At 37.7% G+C, this 23,674-nt stretch overlaps 1 long non-coding RNA gene across 3 annotated transcripts in view; it reads right to left on the bottom strand.

Moving 5' to 3' along the window:
* Positions 1–620: 620 nt before the first annotated feature.
* The window catches only part of LOC131345511 (uncharacterized), a 42,084-nt gene continuing 19,030 nt past the window's right edge, over positions 621–23,674 (bottom strand). The window contains exons 3-5 of one of the 3 annotated variants that reach the window (XR_009203492.1): positions 22,882–22,980; positions 1,107–1,194; positions 621–759 (exon numbers count right to left, since the gene is read on the bottom strand). This is a non-coding gene — a long non-coding RNA (uncharacterized LOC131345511). Of the gene's footprint in view, positions 1,195–22,881; positions 22,981–23,674 lie in introns of all 3 variants that reach the window. The other 2 variants (XR_009203491.1, XR_009203495.1) reach the window with 2 other exon arrangements.

Raw genomic sequence — 23,674 nt, 5'->3', positions numbered from 1 at the left:
AAACAGAAGAATTTACATAAATTGTTGCCATAAAAATTTATAGTTTTCATTTAGAATTAAGTGTGTAAAGTTTCATCAGGAATATAAGAATTTAAAATCTTTTTGATATGTTTAACACATTTCATAACATCATGTCTGCTATTTTACAAGGTCATTGTCCTAATTTTATTCTAGAATCATAGAAATCCTTCTATGCTCATATGTCTGACTGGTAGTGAATAAAATACACAATAAGTATATTTAATTATAGAGACCTACAATAGATCTGGCATTTCTTATTTGCAAGTAAAATACAAAACACAAATAAAAATACAAGTATTCTTATATTTTGTGTAATATTTTGCTCTTAAATCAATTTGCTAAGGAGCGCAGCATGTTTATTGACATCATGTAGATTTACTCTAGTATGAGGTGATGAATAAGTCATCAAGATCTTTTTTTTTATAACAATTCTTCAGTTAAAACACAATATTCAGTTTATCAAGCCTTTGTGAGCAAGCATATATATTTTAAAAAAATGAAGCTCAAAAACATATTTTAAGCAGTTCAGTATAATCGTATATCAATTTTATTCAAAAAATAATTTGCATAATAACACATCGAGCATTTTCTGTACTAATGTTTATTGTTTTTAGAAAGATTCTATTGCTTGGTAGTATAAGATATAACATATTTTCCAGAGTCACGTTCTTCAGATATTAAGTGTGACCATAAATTCAGAGCTAGCAGGAGCTGCACATGGACTGTTCCTGTTCCCATCTGTCAGAAGAATGTTGGATGGAAAGATAAAAAAAAAAAGAAGATCTGTTTTTATAAATTGCTCGTGTGAGCCTCGTATGTTTTCAGTGGAAAGTCAGATTTCTTATTTGCCATTTTACAGAGACAGGATTTTCTCTACAAATGTATCATGCCTCCTACGGTTTTAGATTATAAATAATACAGTAATTCTACCGCAGGACATCGGTGCCTCTGGTGAGGTGTGCTGTAGTGTTGCACTTTGCTAACCTGTTGATAAATGTGTGTCAGTGACACTTCCTAATTCATCAAAGATGTTGCAGGCCACCTGTGTTTCTAACTTTAGTGAGAAAGTTGGGAAAATACTGTACCTTTCTGTACTCAACTGCTAATAGACTAGCGTTTACAGAAAATATCCCCTAGTGCAGGGGCACTGCTGCTCCAGTGATGGTCCATGTTCTGAAAGAAAGATGGGAATTGATCATAAAAACAGCTCTAAACCTACACCATATAATTAATAATATTGTACCACCAGTGTCATGTTTGTGCATAACTATGAAGATAATATTCTATAATTAAAGTGAATATTGCTTGATTTAATAAATAGGCAGAGAAAGTAAGCACTATTATTATTATTATTATTATTATTATTATTATTATTATTATTATTATTATTATTATTATTATTATTAATCCTGACATGCAGGTATAAAGTGTATGTATGAAGAGAGAGACTTCCATATAAGCAGATGTGTAATTTCATTAGATCAGAATGTAATCTTATAAGGAAATGCTCACACATAATTCATGATTAGATGTTTAAATGAATAATGTAGATCTAAAATTGAACATGATTTTGAGGCATCCTATATGTCTGCGTGAACATGAGAACATTTTCATCCGCTCATGGTATACCTTCAGGCTATTCCATTCTACTTTATTAAATCCACAGCCTCATATTTCATAATGCCTAATTATAATGTGCATGATTTTATTCATTTGCAGCTGACTCACACGACTGTTTTTAAACTTCAGTTCTGATTAAATCATATCACGAACAAACCTACTTTCTAGCCTCAAAGTAAATGTCTCAAGCCTCTTGAAATCCAAGCTTGCTGCACTGACTGTCCCTGCACTCAAATCTTACACCTTCATCACTCTGACACTGACAAATGATTCGTCTCGAATATCCGCACTGAGCCGATGTCAGTTCTGCTCAGGGCTAAAAATATTTTGACGAGGGCAAATGAGGCATGTGAATGCATCACTTCAGACCCGACATGCACAGTCACTAGAGAGATTAAAGATTTTAGAGAGATTGAGGGTTCAATGGCCTTCATTCGAGCACTTTTTCTGGTTACACTTAACGTTTATTCAGCCTTGAGGCAGAAAGAAACACTATGATCACTGCTCATACACAACTCTTGTATTATTGTATAATCCTATAAGAAGAGACATTTATCTATGGCATATTGCAATGAGGCAGAACAGTAGTGTGCTATTTTCCAAACAGATGTGTGCTAGATGGATGGGACAAAAAATCTTCTTAAAAAAGAAACAGAAATAGAAATGTCAGTGGGGTCAACAATATTTGACAATTATTTTACAAAATTTGACAACATTACTTATAAAAGTCAGTTATACTGCACTGAAGCTGTCCTTCAAAATAATGTATTCACCCAAGAAAATCTCACAAAGCTGTGTAATATATGAAATAATCAAAACTTGTTTCTGCATTCTCTCTCTCTCTCTCTCTCTCTCTCTCTCTCTATTTATTTGTTTTGTTTGTATGGCTGTGAGGAAAAAAAGAAAGAAAAAAAAATTTGTATGGGATTTGATTAGCTTTAAATAAATAACCGTCCCATCAGTAGCTTCCTCTGACGATTCAGTAGCCTGAGGGACACACTGGCTAAACTCTAGCGTAATAAATTCAGATAATGAATTTAGTCACCCACACATTTTAATATTTAATAAAGTCACAGTGCTGCTATTCAGTCAGGTGAATATGTTATTTGCCTGGCTTTTTTCGACATAAGCTGCCACAAGCTTATCATTGTATTCAAAATAATTGTACTAGAAAAATTTGCAAATAATTATTAATGGTTTCCTGTTTATATAACCTTAAGATACTTACTATTGTGATTCTGAAACATTTTTAATTCACTGATATAAACATTTATAAAACACTTTGTTACTTTACATTGTGTGTGAGCTTTAACAAATATAATTTTTTGTTTCAGCACAGCAATTTGAATATGCTTGGCAGACCATTGCAGTTGCTGTGTTTTAATAAAACTCCACACTTATAGTACTGTGTACTGTACAAAGTCTGAGCCCATCTGTCTGTTTTCAATAAAAGACCATGCACTGCTTCTTGTTAATTATTTGGTGGTAAACTAATAAAGATGGGAAGATTTAATAAAGATAAGTACTGCATTTCAGTACTTATTTATACATCAGTATTAACGTTCACTGGTACAAATAAAATATATACTTATTCTTACTTATTTCTTATTGTTTGTTACTGTTGAAGATCACTGTGTGGTTTCTCTGTTATTGTTTATAAACCATGTGAATATCTTAAACAGTAAAAAGGTATGAAATCTTTAAATATTTGATTTGTACTACTGAACTTTAATATTAACTTATTACTGCAAGACAGTTAATGTACTGTACATTTGCACATCGTTATTATTTGCCACCAATTAACTAACAATAAACACTGTATGATTAAAAACAAAAGGGTGGTCTGTGACTTTTGCACAGTGCTGCACATTAGCAGGAGTATATGTGTTTTAAAATTTAGCAAAGTAAGCCAGTTGTTCCCTAAACCTAGACCAAATGTTTTTTTTCTTTTTCAGAAGATGAAATTTAACACAAGAATATAATTTTTTCCCACATAATACCAAAAATGACCTGCTTGGTTGTGCAATTCAGTCAAGAAATCAATCAAACATGCCAAAACATTAGTTTCTTTTTTCACTGTGAGAGATCAGTGGGGGTCGGTGTTGGTGAAGAAAAGCCAAAGGAGCCTGCAAGGCCGAGTAAGCAGTAAACATGGCGGCTCTCAGGTTTCCCCACCACCATTCATATCTCCCTCTAGGGTCATTATTCAGCCTGTTTGCTAATTCAGCTTTTCCTTTAAAACCGAAGTGGAACGAAAAAAAAAAAACAGACTCGATATATTGGCGCGAGATCATATTAGAACATATCCGCTGCATATGACTGATGGTTATTACTCCGGGGGTCATTTCAGTGTTTATGCTATAGGACAATATCTTTAAGCAGCTCATATTTTACATGTGACAAAATATCAGTCTGGCTCTTTTCACTAGATTCATTGTCGACAAAAACATTTAAAGTAAATAAGCGGAGGCCCTCTGCACCTCTGCCCTGCTGAGAGCCTCTCCGATCTGCCCATCTCTCTCTATTATTCCTGCAGCTCGCTCATTGCTTTTATACACTTCTATGAAGAGCTGTAAAGTTAAGCGTCTTCTACATCAAATGTACACAAACTTCACTTTATTAGACCACAAGCCATAATTTAAACACCCAACACTAAACTGGAAAATAAGCCAAGAAGGAGCGGAAAAAGTCACGTTGCTCAGGCCCGTCCAGGAAGCATTTAAAATGTCACTAATTGTGACCAAAGATATCCTTAACAGCATCAATGCATCATTTGAGCTCGGACAGTTTGGCTTAATGTAGGCCTAATGCAGTGAGCGGGAGCTTGTTTTTATTACTGCGCCGCTGACTGTTTGTGCAATTTCTCGATTTCCTAAAGCCCATGATGACAGGCCCACTCATTGAGCCGAGCCCCAGCAGATGTCCAAACACTGGCTAATGTAACCCAGCAGGGCCAGCGCACTCGGAGTGGCACGGGGGGAGCGGGGGTCTGGAGAGCAGTGGCCAAAGCAGAGTAACTCGAATGGAATGGCCTGTGAGTTCACACATCTCTGGAAATAGGGAGTTTAATGTAATGGAGAGCTTTAGCAGCTATAAACAGAGGAGGCCATCTTCAGCCCACCATAATCCTGAGAGGACTCTCTCGTGTGTCTCACCCTGCAGGAGCTGTTGTGATGAATCATTTCAATGACCTCTCACCCTGGTCATGATAGTGGGATGAGAATGTACAGGGTGGAGTGTCATCATGATGTGAGCTCAAAACCTTGGACTGGTGTGGATATAATATAGGCACTAACCTATTTAACTGCTCTCTGCATGTAAAGAAAAAAAAAAAAATTACTTCATGGCTTAGAATTAAATTCTCCATTAACATTATGACTGCATAAAAATGACATAATTTGCAGTTCTAACATTAAGTGAAAGTTGAAGCGCCTGCAAAGCTTTTTTTTTTTTTTTTTATAAATGGCAAAACGCCTTTGTTTGTATGAGTCAAAACTCCTTTCTGCTCCTGGTAAGACTAAGGTGACCTTACTCACAGTTTATTTTTAATCCTGACTGCCTGCTAATGTATAGAGCTCTTATGAGGAAAAGAGTTCAATAAAACAGGATCATCTGTCTAAAAGCAAGTTGGCTCAGAGAAAAATCAATGTGATATTGTATACTCTGGTGTCATGGAGCCTCTGAGAGTCATTTGTGAACCATCTTACTGCTCTCTCTCTCTCTCTCTCTCTCTCTCTCTCTCTCTCTCTCATATACTACCTTTACATTTAAATGTATCATCACTGAGGTCTTCTGGTATAAATAATAGCACCTAATGTCCAACATTGGGGATTCCCACTAGTCTGATGGAGTTCTACTAGTATATGTAACTTTATATTCAGCCTTGATGTCTTTATGTACATGGTAAAGTGCTTACAGACCATTGTGATTACACCTCTTTTTGAAGGTCGGGTTTATGTTTTGGTGTAAAGTCCATTGCATATTGACAGTTATTTGAGTAATCAGAGACCTTTTGAGCCTGTTAAATTTCCTGAGTTATCATTTAGGTAAACTGAGTCTTCCTCATACATATTTACTAAATTGCAAATATCCTGACTGTAAAATAAGAAGTTTCCTGATGTGGAAGAAGGGGCAGAATTAAACATATGCCTATTCATTATTCATCTACCTAAAGTATCCGTCATGCAATTGTAAAGGAAGATGTAATTTAATAAGAATGTCAGATTTTAATTGTATGATTGCACATGATTTATGTTTTTCATCCCCTTTTGGGGTTTTGGCAAATGTGTGTAAATGATTCCATTTATTTGGACATCTCAGAATGGGAAACATATCTTGATGAATAACTGTTTGTTTTTATGGTCATCTATTTTCCATATTTGTTTTATAACTCAGCATTTTAATCTAAACTTTCTGCATGAATATGATGGTCCACTTGAGCGAACTAAAAACACACCTGAATTAAATATTTGGAAAACTGATTTTGTTTTTGTACCACACGGCCACATCGGAAAAAGTCACCAAAAGCCACTGAAAGTCAATATCTTCAAATCTGCAAATCATTTTTGCATCGAATATAGAGTAAAGCTATTGATACCTCAGCCCCTGTTTTTCAGAAGACAGTGAGATATTTAGACACCATTATCAAATTGTTTATAGCGTTTGAATATGGTTTTAAAATCACTGACTGTTGGCTGTTCCATTCATGGTTTTGTCTAATCATTTTAGGAGCAAAAGCAATTTCCCTAAATCTGTTCCCAGTGTTTTAATTAAGTGGTAGTGTGGCTACAACTTTACTCTTCTGAAATTTCTCAATGAAGTTTAGAAACAGTGACAGTGATCACAACAATAAAGAATAGCATAGTGACTCCAAAGTTTTTGTTGTTTACACAAGTGTCAAAAATGATTAAAATAAAAACAAAAAAATGGTAGAAAATATGAAACTGACTTTCAAAAGAGCCCCAGAGTAGTTTAAAGTAATACAGAATATATAATGTAATCATGAAGTAAAGGCTTGTACATGCAGTGAGTCCTGTGAGTCACCACAAGCTATTTTCTGTAAAACATTTCTCTTTTTTCATATAGTTAAAGGCAGTATTTCTGAATGACTGTCTTACTTCAAGCCCAGCACACCCTGTGATTTCGGAGGCTTTTTGAGTAAACAGTCAAAAAGTTTCTGCATCATTCTACCAGCAATGAGAATTGACAAAGTGTTATTATTATGCATACATATTTTTGTCATACAAGTGTCACTGGAACTTCAAAAGGAATAGTGTCTTGTGGTTAGAGACCACAGTTAGACATTTTGGCCATGCCCCATATTTATTATAAAATATGGTGATGGATCATGGATGCTTTGGGCTGTTTTGTGGCTGGTGTTTCAGGGACTTGTGAAGATTAATGGCATCATGAATTCTGCTAAGTACAGGACACTTTGTCCTGAATCCTGGTTGCCTCGGCCAGCAGAATTCTGCCATAGATAGATCCTTCAACAAGATTATCAACTCCAAACACCAAACTCTCAATCAACGCATACATTGTTTTGGGAACAAAAATCGAAGTTTTACTGGTCCACCCTTTCTATAAATTGAAATCCTGTTGAAAATGCATGGTATGAATTGCCCACATCCACAAGTGGAGCTTAAAATGCTCTGCACGAAGGAGTATCTGAAATCCTCTGGAAGTGTTTCCAGCTTTGTTAGACATTACAGGAAGGGGCTCAGTGGTGTTATTTTCTCCAGGGGAGGCTGCACTATGTATTAACTCTGGGGATACTTATAATATTGAAACCAGTGTTCTGCAAGACAGTTAGAGTATTTTGGGAAACTTTTTAAAGACTATGTTTAAAAAAAACTATATAGTGCTCTGCCTTATATGTATAATTAAGTGCAAAAATTATATAACCCATTCACATTCATGCATTCTTTTTTACTCACTGTCATGAAGGGTGCCAATAATTCTGGAACTGAATGTAACTTACTTAAGCTGTATATTTGTAAGGCTTACTAGTCTGTTGACACTAGAGGAGTGTGTGCTGGAAGTTCTAGCAAGGATGAAACTCTCTGAAGCCCTGAGGCCGTGGTTCTGTATCCCCAACAAGCCATCCGGATCAGGTTCCTCTTCCGTAAGGGGATTCAAGGTGGATTGAGTTATGGATTTGCCAGAAACTGACTTAGTGCGCGCACACACACACACACACACACACAGAGCATATTGGTTAATCGAAAAAAAAAAGAGTGTGAGACTGAGTGGGGGAAAGTGAGGGATGGAAAGTAAAAACATACAGGAAACAGTAGAACAGAGAATGAGTCAATAAAAGAAAAGCAGGATTTAAAATAAAGTAGAAAAATGACAAATCTATGTTCGAGAACATGAGAAAAAAGAAATGAATGAAGAAATAAAAGGGAGAGAGGAACAGTCAAGGAAAGGGAAAAAGGGAGCGCTTGGTGAGGATGGATGGCCATATAGGCCTTTGGGAGCACTCTAACAGCCTCTCGCTCTCAGGTGTCCAGTCGATAACAGATGCATTAGTCTGCTGCTCTGTACCGGTTTTGGGTTTAAACACACATTTTCTTAATACAACATGACCCCATTTCCTCCGCTCATTAATCATGAAATGCGATTAGACTAGCCCCTTCAGACACTACTGTCCAGCCGCCTTAACGTCAGGCCCGGAAAGCGCTTTGCCCTTTGATATTTCTGCTTCCTTTAAAATGCAGCTGTTGACTGAGATGGAGTGTTCGTTGTGCTTTTTAAACTCAGTTGTGAAACATGATTATTATTGAAACAATTATTTAGTTCTTGATGGGTTACAGATTTGGAGAAGAGACACAGTCAACATGAACTTTGACTTAAGCTCACATAATGAGCTAGTACTGTGCATTGGTGTTCAGACCTCAAAATAATCTATAGACTTATACCAATACAGTTTATAGATTATTCTGCTCATATATACAGCAGTTGCGCTTAAAGGGCTATGCCAAAGTAGTGTGTATCAGAATGCACACAGTTCTCTGACGTAGCTTGTCTCAGAATACACTTAAGTGGCTGACTTGGCTATAATTTCTGCTCTCCATCATATACTTTCCTAGTTTCACAATGATTAACTGCAATATGTCTTCTCACAGTGCTAATACAATCAAATTCCTCACTTGTAAATATACGCTTATTAATGGAAATAAACAGTATGTTGTAAGGATAGGGAATTTTTAATCATGTGAAATATGAACTGAATAGTAAAAGGCAGGCCGTGTGATTAGTCTTGGCACCTAATTCTCCTTAATGAGAATTTAACAGCTCTCGAACTGCACCTAGGACCTGATTGTTTCAACAGTGATGATTTGTTGGGGGCAAAATAGATTATGAACATCTTAAAGATGTTGATATAAAGTAAACATGGGTTATTTATATTGTATGGCTAGCATGGTTAATGACAAGTCTTAAGAAAACTATGCACTGAAATCACACTTGTACAAATAACTGCTTCTTAATATAAGAGCTATTGGTGCATTCCAGTTGTTCTTATAGGTTTGCTGCGAGAGTAGAATGAATGTGTACTGTGGAAAAGGAGAGAACAGAAACTGACTGAAGTGTCTGTGAGTCTCGTGTATGAGAATTGGGAGGAAGCAAAGGAAACTGGACTCTGAGGGCCACCACACTGAGATGCCCCAAAGAGGGCCCCAAAGCTGTAGAGGATTGATGTAGCGCTGAGCTATGGGCTTGTCATCGATACCCCCAGTGCAACACTCAGTCAGCGCAGTTCATGCACATACTGGATATAAGAATCTCACACACTCATATATGCTTACGTAGAAACATTTCAAAGCCCATGTACTAGAAAATAGTTTCCCAATAACTATTTTTGTATTTATAGCAGCAGACATGACACAACAATGTGTTGTGCAACTTTCTGCATGCTTAGATGGTGTTCATAAAGTAAGAGCATCTCACACAGTGTTCATGTGGTTACAACTCCTTTTTTTTTGTCTGGTTCCATCATTTGTGCAGCCGTCTTGGCAGGACAAATGCCAACGCTGTGGCTGTATTAATGACTGAAAAGATGTTGTGGGAGAAGCTACTTTGTGTATACAGTTACCTTAGGTAATAGCGTGAACAACCAGACACATGGTATTCTAATACACACATACACACACAGAGAGAGATGGTATTTCAATACAGGGCAGCATGTAGCATTTTCTGTCTATGTGGTTTCCTGTGAAAACTAACCAGCTGATTCCACCTTTAACCACCACAACGACCCTGATACCAGATACTCCTTGACAATCAAACACACACACACACACACACACACACACACACACACACACACGCACACAGCTCTAAGGGTTGCCAATTTTCAAAAATGCCTCAGAGGGTTTACAAAGACTGTATTAGAATTATCACATTTAATGGACTTGCACTTTAAAATCTAGCCTAATTAACAAAACATAAGCATGTCCTTCTAGACATAACATAGCTGTACCATAAACATCTAGCAAGAAATAATATTGGTTATTTAGCTTACTAATTACAATAACTGCCCTCAAATTAACATTAGTCAAAATGTTGATATTCTATCATGTTGTCTGTTATAAACTAACTCAGTTCATGCTGCTAAAAGGTACTTTTTTCTTATAACCTCAGATAATTTGCATCATCAAAAGGTTTTTTATTGGAGTGTTCATTATTTGGCATGAAAGAACGAGGCAGGGCCCCAAAGCATAAAAGCGTGACAGCTGGCAACCCTGACAGCCCAAGACTGAATGATGTGGTTTTTTAAAAAAAAAAAATAATAATAATCTAAAGAGAAAAATAGATGTTTAAAACAGAGGACAAATACTCTTGTTGAAATTGTTAAGGCCTACATGATCCTTTTCCTAGGTAAATAATTGCACAATGTTGCATTTCACCACCATCTGCATTAGCTAGGCTTTGTGTGCTTACTTCTCATATTACCAACAAATTATCTTGGCAGTAGAAGCAGTAATAAGGTTAAATGAAAAGCAGCTCTTTTGAAGCCCAGATTATGGGTAATAAAAGGCACACATCTTTTATAACACTGAAACCTCGCCATGGTCTTAAAGGTAGATACGTACACTTCTACAAGGACTCTCCGAATTAACATGATGGCCAGATCAATGAAGCCCCTGAGTATCTATCAATATCTATTCCCCATGTAGGCTCTTAACCAGCCTGGGCTACTTAAGTATAAGAGGTCCCACCTCATTAACATGGATTCCGTCATCAACATCTTTGTGTCAGAATGCTTGTCTGCTATTTGAAACCAGAAAGAGCCTACAAGATTAGTCTGTTGCCACTTTGTCAGCCAGGGATGTGAGCATACCCAGACAAAAACAAAAAGGAGTAGTATTTTTAACAAGGTGTTAAGTCAATAGCAATTCACAGCAACTTTTCTATAGAATACAGTAAAGAGGTATGGCATCCTTTTTGGGGGGTTGAGTGAGTGGGGTTCTAAGTGATAATTCTACCTAATTCTACCCAGGAGTAATATTCCTGTATACACCTGCCCTGTCTGTCCTACCAAAATTGCTCAAGTTTTAAACCCTGTTGTGTTGAAATATGGGCTTTCTGTAAAATATGGAACTTACTCTAACCCATCTCACTCTTCAGCTATTTCATAGAAAGTATACCCTACACTTCCTCCCTCTCCCCTTGCTCCTCTTTCTTGCTTTCGCTCTTTCTCATTCTTTCTCCCTCCTTCTCGTCCTCCTCCCTTGGCGCACACTTGGGAGGGCAGACAAATTCCTGTGGGCTATCAGGTTACCCGTTGCCATGGTAACAGGTGGGAAGGCAGCTCCATTAATCATTTAGAGCGCGGCCGAAGTGGAGGTCGGCCTGATTGCAGCGGATAGGGTATCATCCCCGTGCTCCACTGGGGACCTCCTTGATTTGAATTAGAAAAGATTAAGCTTGCATTCCCCTCCCCACACACACACCCACCACCGAGGCCCACCATCATCATTGGACTACCCGTATCATGTGACCATGTTTCATGGAGCCACGCGGATTAAGAGATCGGAGCCAAGCGCTTGTTTTTCAGACACTCACTGAAACATAAGACGTGCACAGGTGTCTACAGCAAGAAGCCTCAAGCCTGCTGAAAAAAAGGACAAAGATCATGCATGGACCTCCTGGGCACTTTTCCTTCTCTCATCCTCTCCTGCTTTCCTCAGTTACTGCATTTTTTATTTTATCAGATACTTGTTGCTGCACTTTTTCAAGCTGGAACCCATAACTCAGTTTTATTCTCCCACTGACATTTTCTTTTCTTTCAGAAATATGAAATGGTGCATTTGCTGCAAAAGCCTTTTATAACTTAATACAAATACACTTTTTATGAGTGTGTAGGACATGCAGTTCTGACCAGAGAAGGCTGAGGAAAATTGAGCCTGGATGAGTGTGTGGGCATAGGTAATATGGGGAAAGCCAGCACTGTGCTTGGGGGGAAAGGGAGTTGTAACCTGGGTTTGATAGCTGAGGTCAGTACATTTGGGCGGGTTCACGCCAGTGAAATGTGACGACCAGTGAAACGGCTGGAAGCGTTAGTCCGTGAGAAGTGGCCCTTGGGCACTCTTGGCAGGGCCCCTCAGCCCCTAATGACAGCACCATGAGTTTTGATTTATGAGGCCATAGTGAGAGGGACGCAGAGAGTCACAAATCACACTGGCTATGAAATAGTGGTGTAGCAGCCTCCACTGTGAGCAGCTCCCAAAGGTGCCTGCCAAATTTATAGGCGACTCCAGCACTTCAAACACTCACCATAACTTAAACCTAGATGATTTTATTGTTCTGTGGAAGTGAGGGGAAGGGGCACGCAAGGGAAAGACAGGGTAGAAAGATAGATGGGCTGCGGAAAAATTAAAACCTCTTTTGTCTCAGACAATTAAAATTCCGATGGTCGCCGGATTGAGGAGTTACGGATTCCTTGCTCGGCACAGCAGGTCCTGGTAATGGAGCTTAAACTAATACTAATATGAAATGAGTCCAAGCTGTTTTATCTTCATGGTTTTCAGAGTTTTATCTCTCTCCCTGCAGTCCTGTGTGAAGGTTGGGGAGTGCAGCACCCATGAAGAAGTGGTCCAATGAGATTATTATTGCCACTCCTCGTTAAAGTTAATGATTTTGACACCTTGCTTGTCCATGTTACATGGCATTTGGCTGGTACTTGGTCTTGTTAATGTCCAGTCTAATAAGTGTTGCAGTAGCTGCAGCCATGGGGGACTAAACAGCTGCTGGCTAACAGGTCAGATTGTTAAGCAGAGCCAGAGTTCAGTTAAAGGGTATTCTACATAGTTATGAGTGCTAAAGTATGAAGAAACTGATACACACAAGTCCAAGATGCTATATACAGATAGGTGAGAAATTACTAGAAAATATAGTATTTAGCCAGGTGCTGGGCCATCACAAACCACCAGAACAGCTTCAATGCTCCATGGCATAGGTTCCACCAGTCTCTAGAGCTGTCCTGGAAGTATGAACACTATACAATCAACTGGTGTTTTGATGATGATGATGATGATGGTGAACTCACCCTTCACTTGAAGGGGACAAGTGGATCAACACCATAGCCATTTTTCTGTGTGTATATTTACTGTAGTAAACATCAAGTTAAATCAACTCCCTAATAAAAACATAAAATATATTTTAAACATGCCTTTTACATCATAAAGTAAGCCTGGGTGGAAAACAGCAAAGGTATTGGCATATCTTAAACTCAGCCTAGTGTAGACTAAATAAGCAGCACTTGGTCTGTCTCTATTATCTACATGAACTGAAACTATCTTGCTCTGATCCCTTTATGAAAGCACCAGTTCACTGGCTTTACCTGTCACTCAAACTAAACATAAGCACATAAGATAACCTTTAGACCTAGACATGGTTTTGTTTGACCCTGATGTTGAAGGTAAAAAGTAGACCATTTGTTAATACATAAAATGTATGAAAGACATGGTGACCTCCATCTCTTTTGTTTATATCTTGCTTCCATCTCAGTAATGCAACTGAAGCACCTGTTTAGTGAACTTTTTTATTAGGACGTCAATTAAATTGAATATAAAATCTTACAAATCACAATTTTTTTTCACTATAATTACTCTTAAAGATCTGAAATGAAAAAGAGTTGTGTATATTCATGAACATGCTGCACCTATGCTCAGGCTCACACTAGGAAGCATGCTATAGAAGAATAAGTGCTGAGGGGGCAGCTTCGATTTCCTGAACAAGTTGATAAAAGACAGAGTCCAGACGCTGGAGGAGGTAGACAGAGAAGCAGGAGCTCAGAGCCTCACGCTGAACTAAGCCACACTGCAGTAAGCGCTGTAGGGACATTCCCGCAGTTTGACTTTAATTAAGCACACCAAGCGTGCCTCGGAGGAACAATGAGACATCTGTGTGTATGTATGTGTGTTTGTATGTATGAGAGAAGCAGGGAGAGAAACATATTTTAAAAAAAAAACAAAAAAAAAAAACCTTCAGCCAAAAGAAAAGTCTGCTTCAGCAATCAGTTTTTGTGGTATTTATATTTTGGCTTCACATCATTTCTATTGTACTTTGTTTAACCATGTACATCAAAACATGATTCATTATCTATGGTATGCGAATTTATGTTGATATATCAATATACGTTTTGTTGATAAGTAAATAGTAATAATATAATGCTATGAGGTCTGCTATTTCTGAAAAGAAACATAATGAAGAGTCTGGCAGCCTGGGACGAGGGGTCGAGGATGCACCCCAAGTTACACCCTGTCTACAGTTTATTACAGATATAATATTACAGTATTTCTGCTAAAGTGCTTGTGAGCAGGTACAGCACAAAAATGTATCATTCCTGCACTGATAAAACAACAGAAACAGGGAGACAGTAAAATAGCATGGGGTGACTCACAATCATCCCAGATTGATTCCAGAGCTGAATTTTACAGTCCTGAAAAGTATACTTGGTCTGCTTCATAATCCTGCAGAGTCTTGTCCGTTCTCCAGATGACCAGCTCCCATAAAGCAGGCATTCACATAGTATCTTTCACTTCTTAATTCCTTCATGACATTGTCTTTTTGTGCTTTATGCTCATACTTTGGTTGAAGTCCAGAGGGATCAATGTTTCTGCATTGACAGAAGATTTTAAAATCCTTCTTTTTGTTCTCAGAGTTTTCTTTTATTACAGGATGGTTTCATTTTACCCATCAATCTCATGAACGTCACAACAGCTCTGAGCACTACAGATTTGTGACAGTGTGATGCTCCTACAGGCCAGGACCAAGACCAGACACACTATTTTTCTCGTATTGTTTCTCATATTGTTTTGTGTGCTTGTGGGTGTAAGAGGTGAACAGATCTGATCATCCAAAGTAATTCAAAAACTTGCAATATTTTCTACCATACTATTTCCTATTTTATTAAAATATGGGTTCACAATATGCCATAATGAGATGTATAGAATTTCCATTGCAAAGAAACTGTTCCTTTTTATCCTATCTTCCTTGTGTCCCTTGTTTAATCAAGAGGCAGTTAATTGTGTTGTACAGTAATTATAAACCAAATCTGACTGACCATTAAAAACCTCCTTCATCCGCACATGAAGCAACTGAAAATCCAGCTACTCTCACCTATCAAGAAGCACTGATCCGGTTTAGTGTTTAGCAAAAAATCATAAAAATTGATATTCATACTTAAACAAAGTCAGCTTTCTCCTGCTCACCCATCATTCAAAGCCCGTTTTGGTTACAATCTCTAAAAGAGAAGATTGTGTGTCATTTCCTGTTCCTCTTTTGTCTGCCTGACTGTGTCTGTGATCCTCCTGATGCCTCTCTTTTCCCCACCCGCTTGCAGTCATCCTCATCTTCCGGAGCCCTGATACACATAGAGTCAGCCAGGGTGTTCATGCCCTCTGGCTAGACTGTTGCTCTTAAAACTGGCAAGGAACCAGGGTCTTCTCCACTCCACCCATGTTTTAAAGAAGGCCAAGTAGGATTCGTGTTTGAAAATTTCTTGTGAAGGCTTAATTCTTACTCTGTCCTGTCCATTTATCACTGAGGACTCTGCATGCCATTCTGTGTGTGCATCCAGTCATGTATTTGTTTGTTTTTTTAAAAATCAATTATGAATAGTCAACAAATTAAATCAATCAGGTCAAAAATGCAGCACAAAGAGGATGCAAATCTAAAAGATGAAAAATGTCTAAGGCCCTTGCCACATCAAATTAGCATTGACCCTGCCTTTTAGATTTGCCCATTAACACTTTCCTTATTGAAGTGTTCCTTTCCTGCTCAAAGAGGCTCAAAATGATTAAATTATAAACCAGACAAGATGGGACTAAAAGAGTGGAAATATGCTGAGATACACAAGAAAGACTTTAAGTGCTAATTTTACCCCTTCATGAAATATGCAAGGAAGCAGTTTCGAAAACGGAGCCAAGATGTCAGTGCAATCTGTTCAAGTTTCTTCTGAAAATCATAAAAAGATGTATGAAAAAAATAATAATTCCTCTTTGAAATCTATACTGACTCTCTGTTATCTGTGCTTTTATGAGCCCGCAAAACAGGACCAATGAGGAAATGGCCGACAGGATGGCACAAAAGTCCACAGGTGTAGTAAAAGCTAACTTCCCCAAGTGTTCACAGAATGAACAAACCTGCCAAGCTCCACTTTTGTGCTAGCTTTTCTACTCTATTAGGGAATATGAAGTTTAAGAGCCTTTTGATATCAGCGACCCGAGGAGAGCGGGCATTCCTGGAGAAAGAGACATCTAATTGCAGTGGTTACGTACTGTGGAGAGGCTGGTAAATGTGGCTAAGCACAATGACACCTTTGGAGGAACAGTTAGAGGAGAAGGGGGCCCCTAATTTATGTCAGCACTATCGCAGGGTTTGAATTTATTGATGGTAATGCTATATGGGGAGATCTGCTTAAAAAGCCCCAAGGCCTTCTATTATGCAGCTTGTCCATCTTTCACACTAACCCTTACTGTAACTGTAGAATTTCTGCTGACATGAAGGACATATGGTCACCAAAAGTAAGCATGAGAAGCACACTTATACTTCCACTTACAAGCACTTTCCACTTCTTCCATGTTAATAGACTTGCAGGTACATCAGGTACAAGTCAGAATGCTTGTGCTAGCTTATTATGTTTCTGCTAGACTAAAAAAAAAAAGGAACCACTGGTGGAAAAATGCATATGAATTCAATGTGTGCATTTGGATTCATCATTCATGCTCAACGCGGGGGCAGATTTTAGGCTGGAATTGGAGATGAGGAACAATATGAAGTGCTGGCAGCCTCTGATGGAGGGGTCAGTCATGAAACATCAAAGTAGCACTTCTAGTACTTGATGTGTTTTTATGTGCTGCCTGCGCTCAGGCCGCATGGTTTTAGTTTTTTTCTAGAACGACTGGTTAATAAAAAAGCATGTTAGGATGTAATCACACATCCTATCTTAGGCAGGACCTCACTGACCTTCTACTGATACGTAAGTAAGCACTCATTAACGGTTGTTCCCCCGGAATATAGCCCTCACTAATTTTGCCCTTGTGTTTAACTGCGGAGAAGGGTGAGGAACATCCTGGGTTTAGTGGCCATTAGTGTGCCTAGTTTCTAGTGGGAAGCCATTTGTTTGGCTATTTTGTAGGCATTTATTTGTTAGGTCCTTCATTTAACTTCCCCTCATGAAAATGGCAACAAGCATACCTTGAAATAATGATATCCATTTGCTTATGTGTTTTGTTGCTTAGACATTCATAATCTGAAAGTAATTACATTTAATTTGAGCACTAATAATTATTGTCACAAATGGTGCCAATCAGCTTAACACTCATTTGCTTCAGTTAGAGCCCAGACTAAGCCAGTGTGCTCTATTTGTTTGCAAAGACATCCTTTTCTTCCTCAGATCTGCCAGCAGACTTGGAACAGCTGCACAGCCACTTGTCTGGGCTGAGTTACCATAAGGTGCCTGACTCTTGGCTTTTATTGATATTTTATTACTGTAGTTGATGTAAATATGGCTGTGGAAGCATGTCCCTCCTCAGCATGGGTTGTAGCTGGCCAGCAGACCCAAGCTTGACCCCTGTTCTGTGCTCCCTCAGGTGAACCTCATGTGCTGAACTGCAGGAAGCCCAAAAGTACTCTATACAATAATAAATATCCAAACACTGTCTCCATACCCATAGATGTTTCTCATTGATATTGGGTCGCTGGAGTCATAAATAATTCACCATCAGGTCTCCTGCTTACTTAGAGCAGTACTACTTTTGCAATGGGAGTTTAGAGATTGCTCACTATTTAAAGTGCTTTTATTGCTAGTAACACAATCTACTTCATCAAACAGGTCCACCATGCCCTGACAGACTAGTTCGGTTAAACAGATGTGGAATGTTCCAATAGAAAAAAAAAGGTAAAAGTTGCTGCTACTTGTCATTTGGTGTAGCTATTTTCCTAATATATAATATAGGTTGAAGCTCTTTTAATTAATTCCAGAAGAATTTGCAGACTAAGTTGTCATTGCGTGTACTTTAGTAATGTAAGGTTAAGCCCTCATTTCAGCTACAGTGCTGATTATGGATAATGTTTAACCCCATGCTGCTGCTTAGTGTCTGCCTGGCCAGCTGCAGCACGTGCTGAGGCACAAATTTAGATTGGGGCGCCCTCTTGGAGACTCCTGGCCTTTTATCTGCTTTGACTTACTGGTGTAAAGTCCTCTTTAATGCCTGAGTGCTAAGGCAAGCTCCACTGTCCTCACTACTGTTCCTGCTGCCCCCCACACACTGATACACACTTGCACACCACACCAGATGTAGTTTTTCCAGTAGTGATCTGTCTAGCCTGGAGATGATCCTTTTACTTTAACACGGAGCTCAGAGAACACAATGTATATTAAAGTGGTTCTTTGTTTTCCATGTAATACAGACTTAATCAGCTAATATGACTCTGCAAGAACATTCTGCTATGAAACTATTGCTATCTATTTTATTATACTGTCTTGTAGAACATTTTAACAACTGCGGAAATTAAAACAGGAATATACATTTCACACAAATGGTCTAAATGTCAGTCAACTGGTCCTAATATAATGTTTGCAGTGTTTATTGTTTGCATGTAGGTCTGTATTATTCTGTGTTTTGGTGACTGTATGAATAGATCTAAACTAAATGTAAAATATCATACTGCAATTTTCTGACAATTATCAATTAATTTCATCTAAGGAACTATGGTATGAACCAACTGACCAATGTACTTCTAAAAGTACAAAGGCATTTTATTACATGAAGCTAATGTTGGACATTAATGTTTCTTAAGATGTGTGTTCGGCAGGTTGTCTGTTATGGACACAATAATCAATATAATGTAACTGATGTAAGATAACGTGTGCCTATGCCTACGTAAGGTAGCGTGTGTAATAGCCAGATAGAAATAATAATCTATGCCATATTTACAGTTTATTCAAAATACAGAATATTCAAATACTCAACAGAATCATCAACTCAATACACAAAAAAATGACATAAAATCAATTCCACAAATTCTTACCAAAGGACAATGAACTGATTTTAAGCATAGTTTGGCCACCCAGTAATAAACAGTTTTTTTTTAATTCAGGATGCTTTATTTACATCAGAGCAGATATATTAATTATGACATGAATTTAGAGTACAAATAGTGTGGGTGGCCTGAGCCTGGGGTATAAATGCAATTTGTAAGCAATTCACAGTAATCCTGCTCCCTCACTCTGTGAAGATTCCTGCCCTCTCAGACTCTCTGTGCATTCATTGTTGCACATGAGCTCCATATACACATACTCCTGTCCATCTTAGTGATTTATGCATTGTCATCATGTATGGAAATATGCTTAGCATGAAATATTTGCGGATTGGCTGGTTGTACACAAATGATAATGACAAATGAGTCCATTCATTTAAAGCTCTTGTATAGTGATCTATTTTTAACTATATCAATGACAGCAAATTATGTGTAATTCAAATAGCACATGATAAATTAATAAATCGAATGCAGTTTTCTGATAGTTCTGAAAGTCATTGAATAAAATGCACAACTAGGTCACACCTAAGCTATGGCAATAACTAAAATAACAGAGCACCAGAATGGTGATTCATTAATGTGTGCTTTAAAGCCTACATGCCTGAAATATTCTCACCAGCTGCTTCACCATTCTGTTTTGTCTCCTGTGTGTGGCAAACCAACCATCAAACCTGTCTCACTCACTGCCACTTTAGTGTTGATGGAAACTAGTGCTGACCAAGAGAAGTGTGAAACAAGAACAAACTTTGGAGGTAAGTAATGTGAACATGTGTTTCTGCTCTTATAAACCTGCTATGCTCTGGAATAAATGAAGACATGTCCTCTAGTCACTTCGCTCTGTCAGAAGTGAGATGTGAACTGAAACTTTTAGGGCTTATTAAATAAGAATGTCTTAAGCAAAGAAAAAATATTTGATTAGTGGAATCATTATGTCATCATTTAAAAGTTTTAATGTGCAGATATTATGTATATTAAATATGGTCATGTATATTAAATAGATTTTTTGAATAGCTTCCTATTCATTCAAAAGAAGATTTTGTTGGATACTTCCTTCAGAACTGATTTAGAAAAGGGATGAAAATTTCCCTTTATTATAACTGTGGTAGGTGTACTACAGCTTTCTCAAATTCACTTTTACAACAATAGTAGATTAATAATTGCACTTTGAACCAATGTTTATAATTCATACGCTTTGACATGACTGAATTTAAATAGAATTATCTAATAAGATCGAATAAGATGGCAAACGCTTTAACAAATCTTTACTCTATGGGGTTTCATATCACTATGACTATATTACAGTAATGCGATATTAATGGCCATGTTATTATAAACAGCTTTCTGTCAAAAGCAGTGAAATAGCTTTATTAATGCAGCAAATTAATAAATCTTATTTTATCTTACCATTTTTGCTCATCTTTAAATACAGACATTATATAGAAGCCCTCTCCCAATACAATGATATTTTACCTAACTTGAAACAGATGGGGTTTTTTTTTACACCCCCCCACCCCCATTTTAAAGAGTTTATTACTAATATACTAACAATATTATATCAAAACATGTATGGAATATAGAGGATTTCTATGAGCCAGCACACTCCATTGTAAACACATACATACTAAAAGCTATTAGACAATGGCATACAAATCAACAGTGTGGTGTTTGTGCTGTACACTTCTCATCAACTGTCTGTTTCTGTGTCATTTGACTGTGACAACAAATGAACTTCCTGTTTCAAGTGACATTACAAGTTAATAAAGCTCATACAACACACTGGGACATTTATTTAAGTGATATCACTTTGGTGAAAACTTTAAATCACTGTCTAATAAATTCATACACATTTAGTAATAAATCCAAAATGCTACATGTAAGAATGTTAGAGAAAATAAACAGTCATGTGAAAATGTGTGTGTAGAGACAAACTCAAGTACAGCAAATAAAGAAGTGGATTTTATTCAAAAGGCAATCATTCTGACTGAGATTACTTCTTGCCTTGACAACATCTTACCTTCTGAATCTCTATTCATTAGATTTAAAGTAAATTATGTTTATTAATATTTCTTATTCCTCAAGCTCCATGACATACGTATTATATATATATATATATATATATATATATATATATATATATATATATATATATATATATATATATATATATATATATATATAAACTAATAGCTAATAAGTATACATACCACAAATATTATATTTTACCAGTTCCTTTATCGTGCGTGATATGATGGGGAACTGTTGTGATTTATTTACTACGCGTTAGAGTTTATAGCTGTGAAATGTTTATCTATAAAACATTTCGGAACGTGTTTAATTTTATTTTGAATATAAACTACTTTAATTTGTTATCGTAATGAATTGCCTATCATTCAGACAAAGCTCCTCATTTCATAAATGAAGCGTGTATCTGCGGTCTGCGGTCGAACTTTAGCGCGCGTGAGCTTTTGCAGAGACGTGCGCAGCGGTGTTTAAGAGGAAACTGCGTCAGTGGCCTTTAGACGTCGGACGGGAACTATAAACTGAGTCGTTTCGGCGGGAAATCTCACCCAGGTCACCCTGCGCTCTGTTCTTGTCTGCTCTGGTTCAATGTACAGAGCGGTGTAGTGCCGGGTTACGCCTGCCGTCGCGCGGACACTAAACAGATCCCGCAGATATCACGCGCAGCCGGCGCCTCTTGGGACAACGCAGGTCAAACATACATCAAGTGCTCATGCCCCACCTAACCAGTAGTCCGAGGGCACGATAAATTCTATTAATCTACAGAAGCAACACTTCTGGCGCAATTGTTCATATTTGAGCAGACGAGTGAATCAATTATTTTAGATAGCTACCTGCCTGACCTTGAAACCCACTGTCTGATCTAAAACAGGACACCTGCACCGGGTCACAGTGCAGTCTTAAAACGCATGTTTATCAACGATCTGTCAGGAATAATCTAAGAGAACTTTCCCTATATACTGATTGAGATTTATACTGAATTTGTGTCCGGTCTGTTTTCACTGAGGTTTTTTTTTCTGTTTTGAACTTATGATCCCCAACAATCATCCTCTCCTAATGCGCATATCTATATTGATTACAGCAGTGATGTCTTGCGTTCGTTTTCCACTCAAATTCATACTGACATCAAGCGTCTGGGATTAATTCATGTTCTCACCGCGAAGCATGACATTGCTGCAGGAATGTAACTCATCAAGCCGCTTCCTCGCTGTCAAGCGAAGCAAAGCAGCATCCTGTACTGGCCGCCTGCGCTCTCTGACAAAGATTTTTTTTAAAATCCCATCTTGCCCTAATCAGTCCAATTAGCAGAGGTCGTCGTGTGTGCGCTCGGGTGAGTACTGGGAGGTTGTGAAAACAGGGGGGCGGCTATTAGTCGAAACGCGATCCCCATTCATCAACGCTGTAATAATCAGCGGCGCGCGGCTCTCGGGACGCTCTGATCACAACGATCCGTGGAAACAAGCTGTTTACAAACACTGCCAAGACGAGACGAGTAGTCCTGATTGGCCATGTCACTGCCACGCAGTCCGAGTTAGAGTAAAAGGTTGATACTTCCCAATCAAACCCCTCTATTATACATCCATTCAAAATCCGTCTGTCTCAATTAGGCACGATTGAAAGTGCACTCTGTTTGCTTTGGATCTTAATCGATAGGTCAACAGGAATCTGTACCTCTGTTTGTAGTGAAGATGTGGTCATTAATTCCAGCCGATGTAGGTTAGTCTGCCTGAAGGATCCAGTGTTACTCAAGACCCTCTAACGTTAGGAAGCCTGTGCACACGGATTATTTCAATATTAAAATGATTAACCACCTGTTGATTTATTGAAAGACATTTAATTAAAAACTATTTATGATTAATATTTAATATTCATTATATGTATGTATATATATTTTGTTACTTTAATCATTAAACAGCAGATTTCTTAGACAGAAAATAAAAAGAAATTGTTAAGCCCACCATCATATTTACTCACATCTGTCCATTAAGGTTTTGTTTACAACACCGTAGTCTATATAGGCTACTGGGGGGACAAATCTTGTCCATTAACACTGCAATTGTCCACGTTAGATTTGTTCGTTTAGGTTTTGCGCTTACGAACATGTGCTAAAATTCTTTAAACACGAATTAAAGAGGTTACAATATTAGACACTGTCTTGACACAGAATGCGTAGCAGTAGAACTACGTTAGTAGAAAAAAAGTAAAGAGCAAATACATACTTATACACATCCAGTGCACATTATTATTATTATTATTATTATTATTATTATTATTATTATTATTATTATTATTATTGGCTTGGTTAAACAAATTGGCCTATATTCAGTAGCAGGTCGTTGCCAAATGTATATTAATAACTGTTCAGTTAAAAGTTTGCGTGTGTGTGTGTGAGAGAGAGAGAGAGAGAGAGAGAGAGAGAGAGAGAGAGAGAGAGGGGAGAATGCTGATAGGTGTAGTAAATATA

This window comes from Hemibagrus wyckioides, linkage group LG03, assembly GCF_019097595.1.
Source record: "Hemibagrus wyckioides isolate EC202008001 linkage group LG03, SWU_Hwy_1.0, whole genome shotgun sequence".
NCBI lineage: Eukaryota > Metazoa > Chordata > Actinopteri > Siluriformes > Bagridae > Hemibagrus > Hemibagrus wyckioides.
Note: the sequence above shows the minus strand (reverse complement) of the source record. Positions and strands in the feature narration are given on the sequence as shown.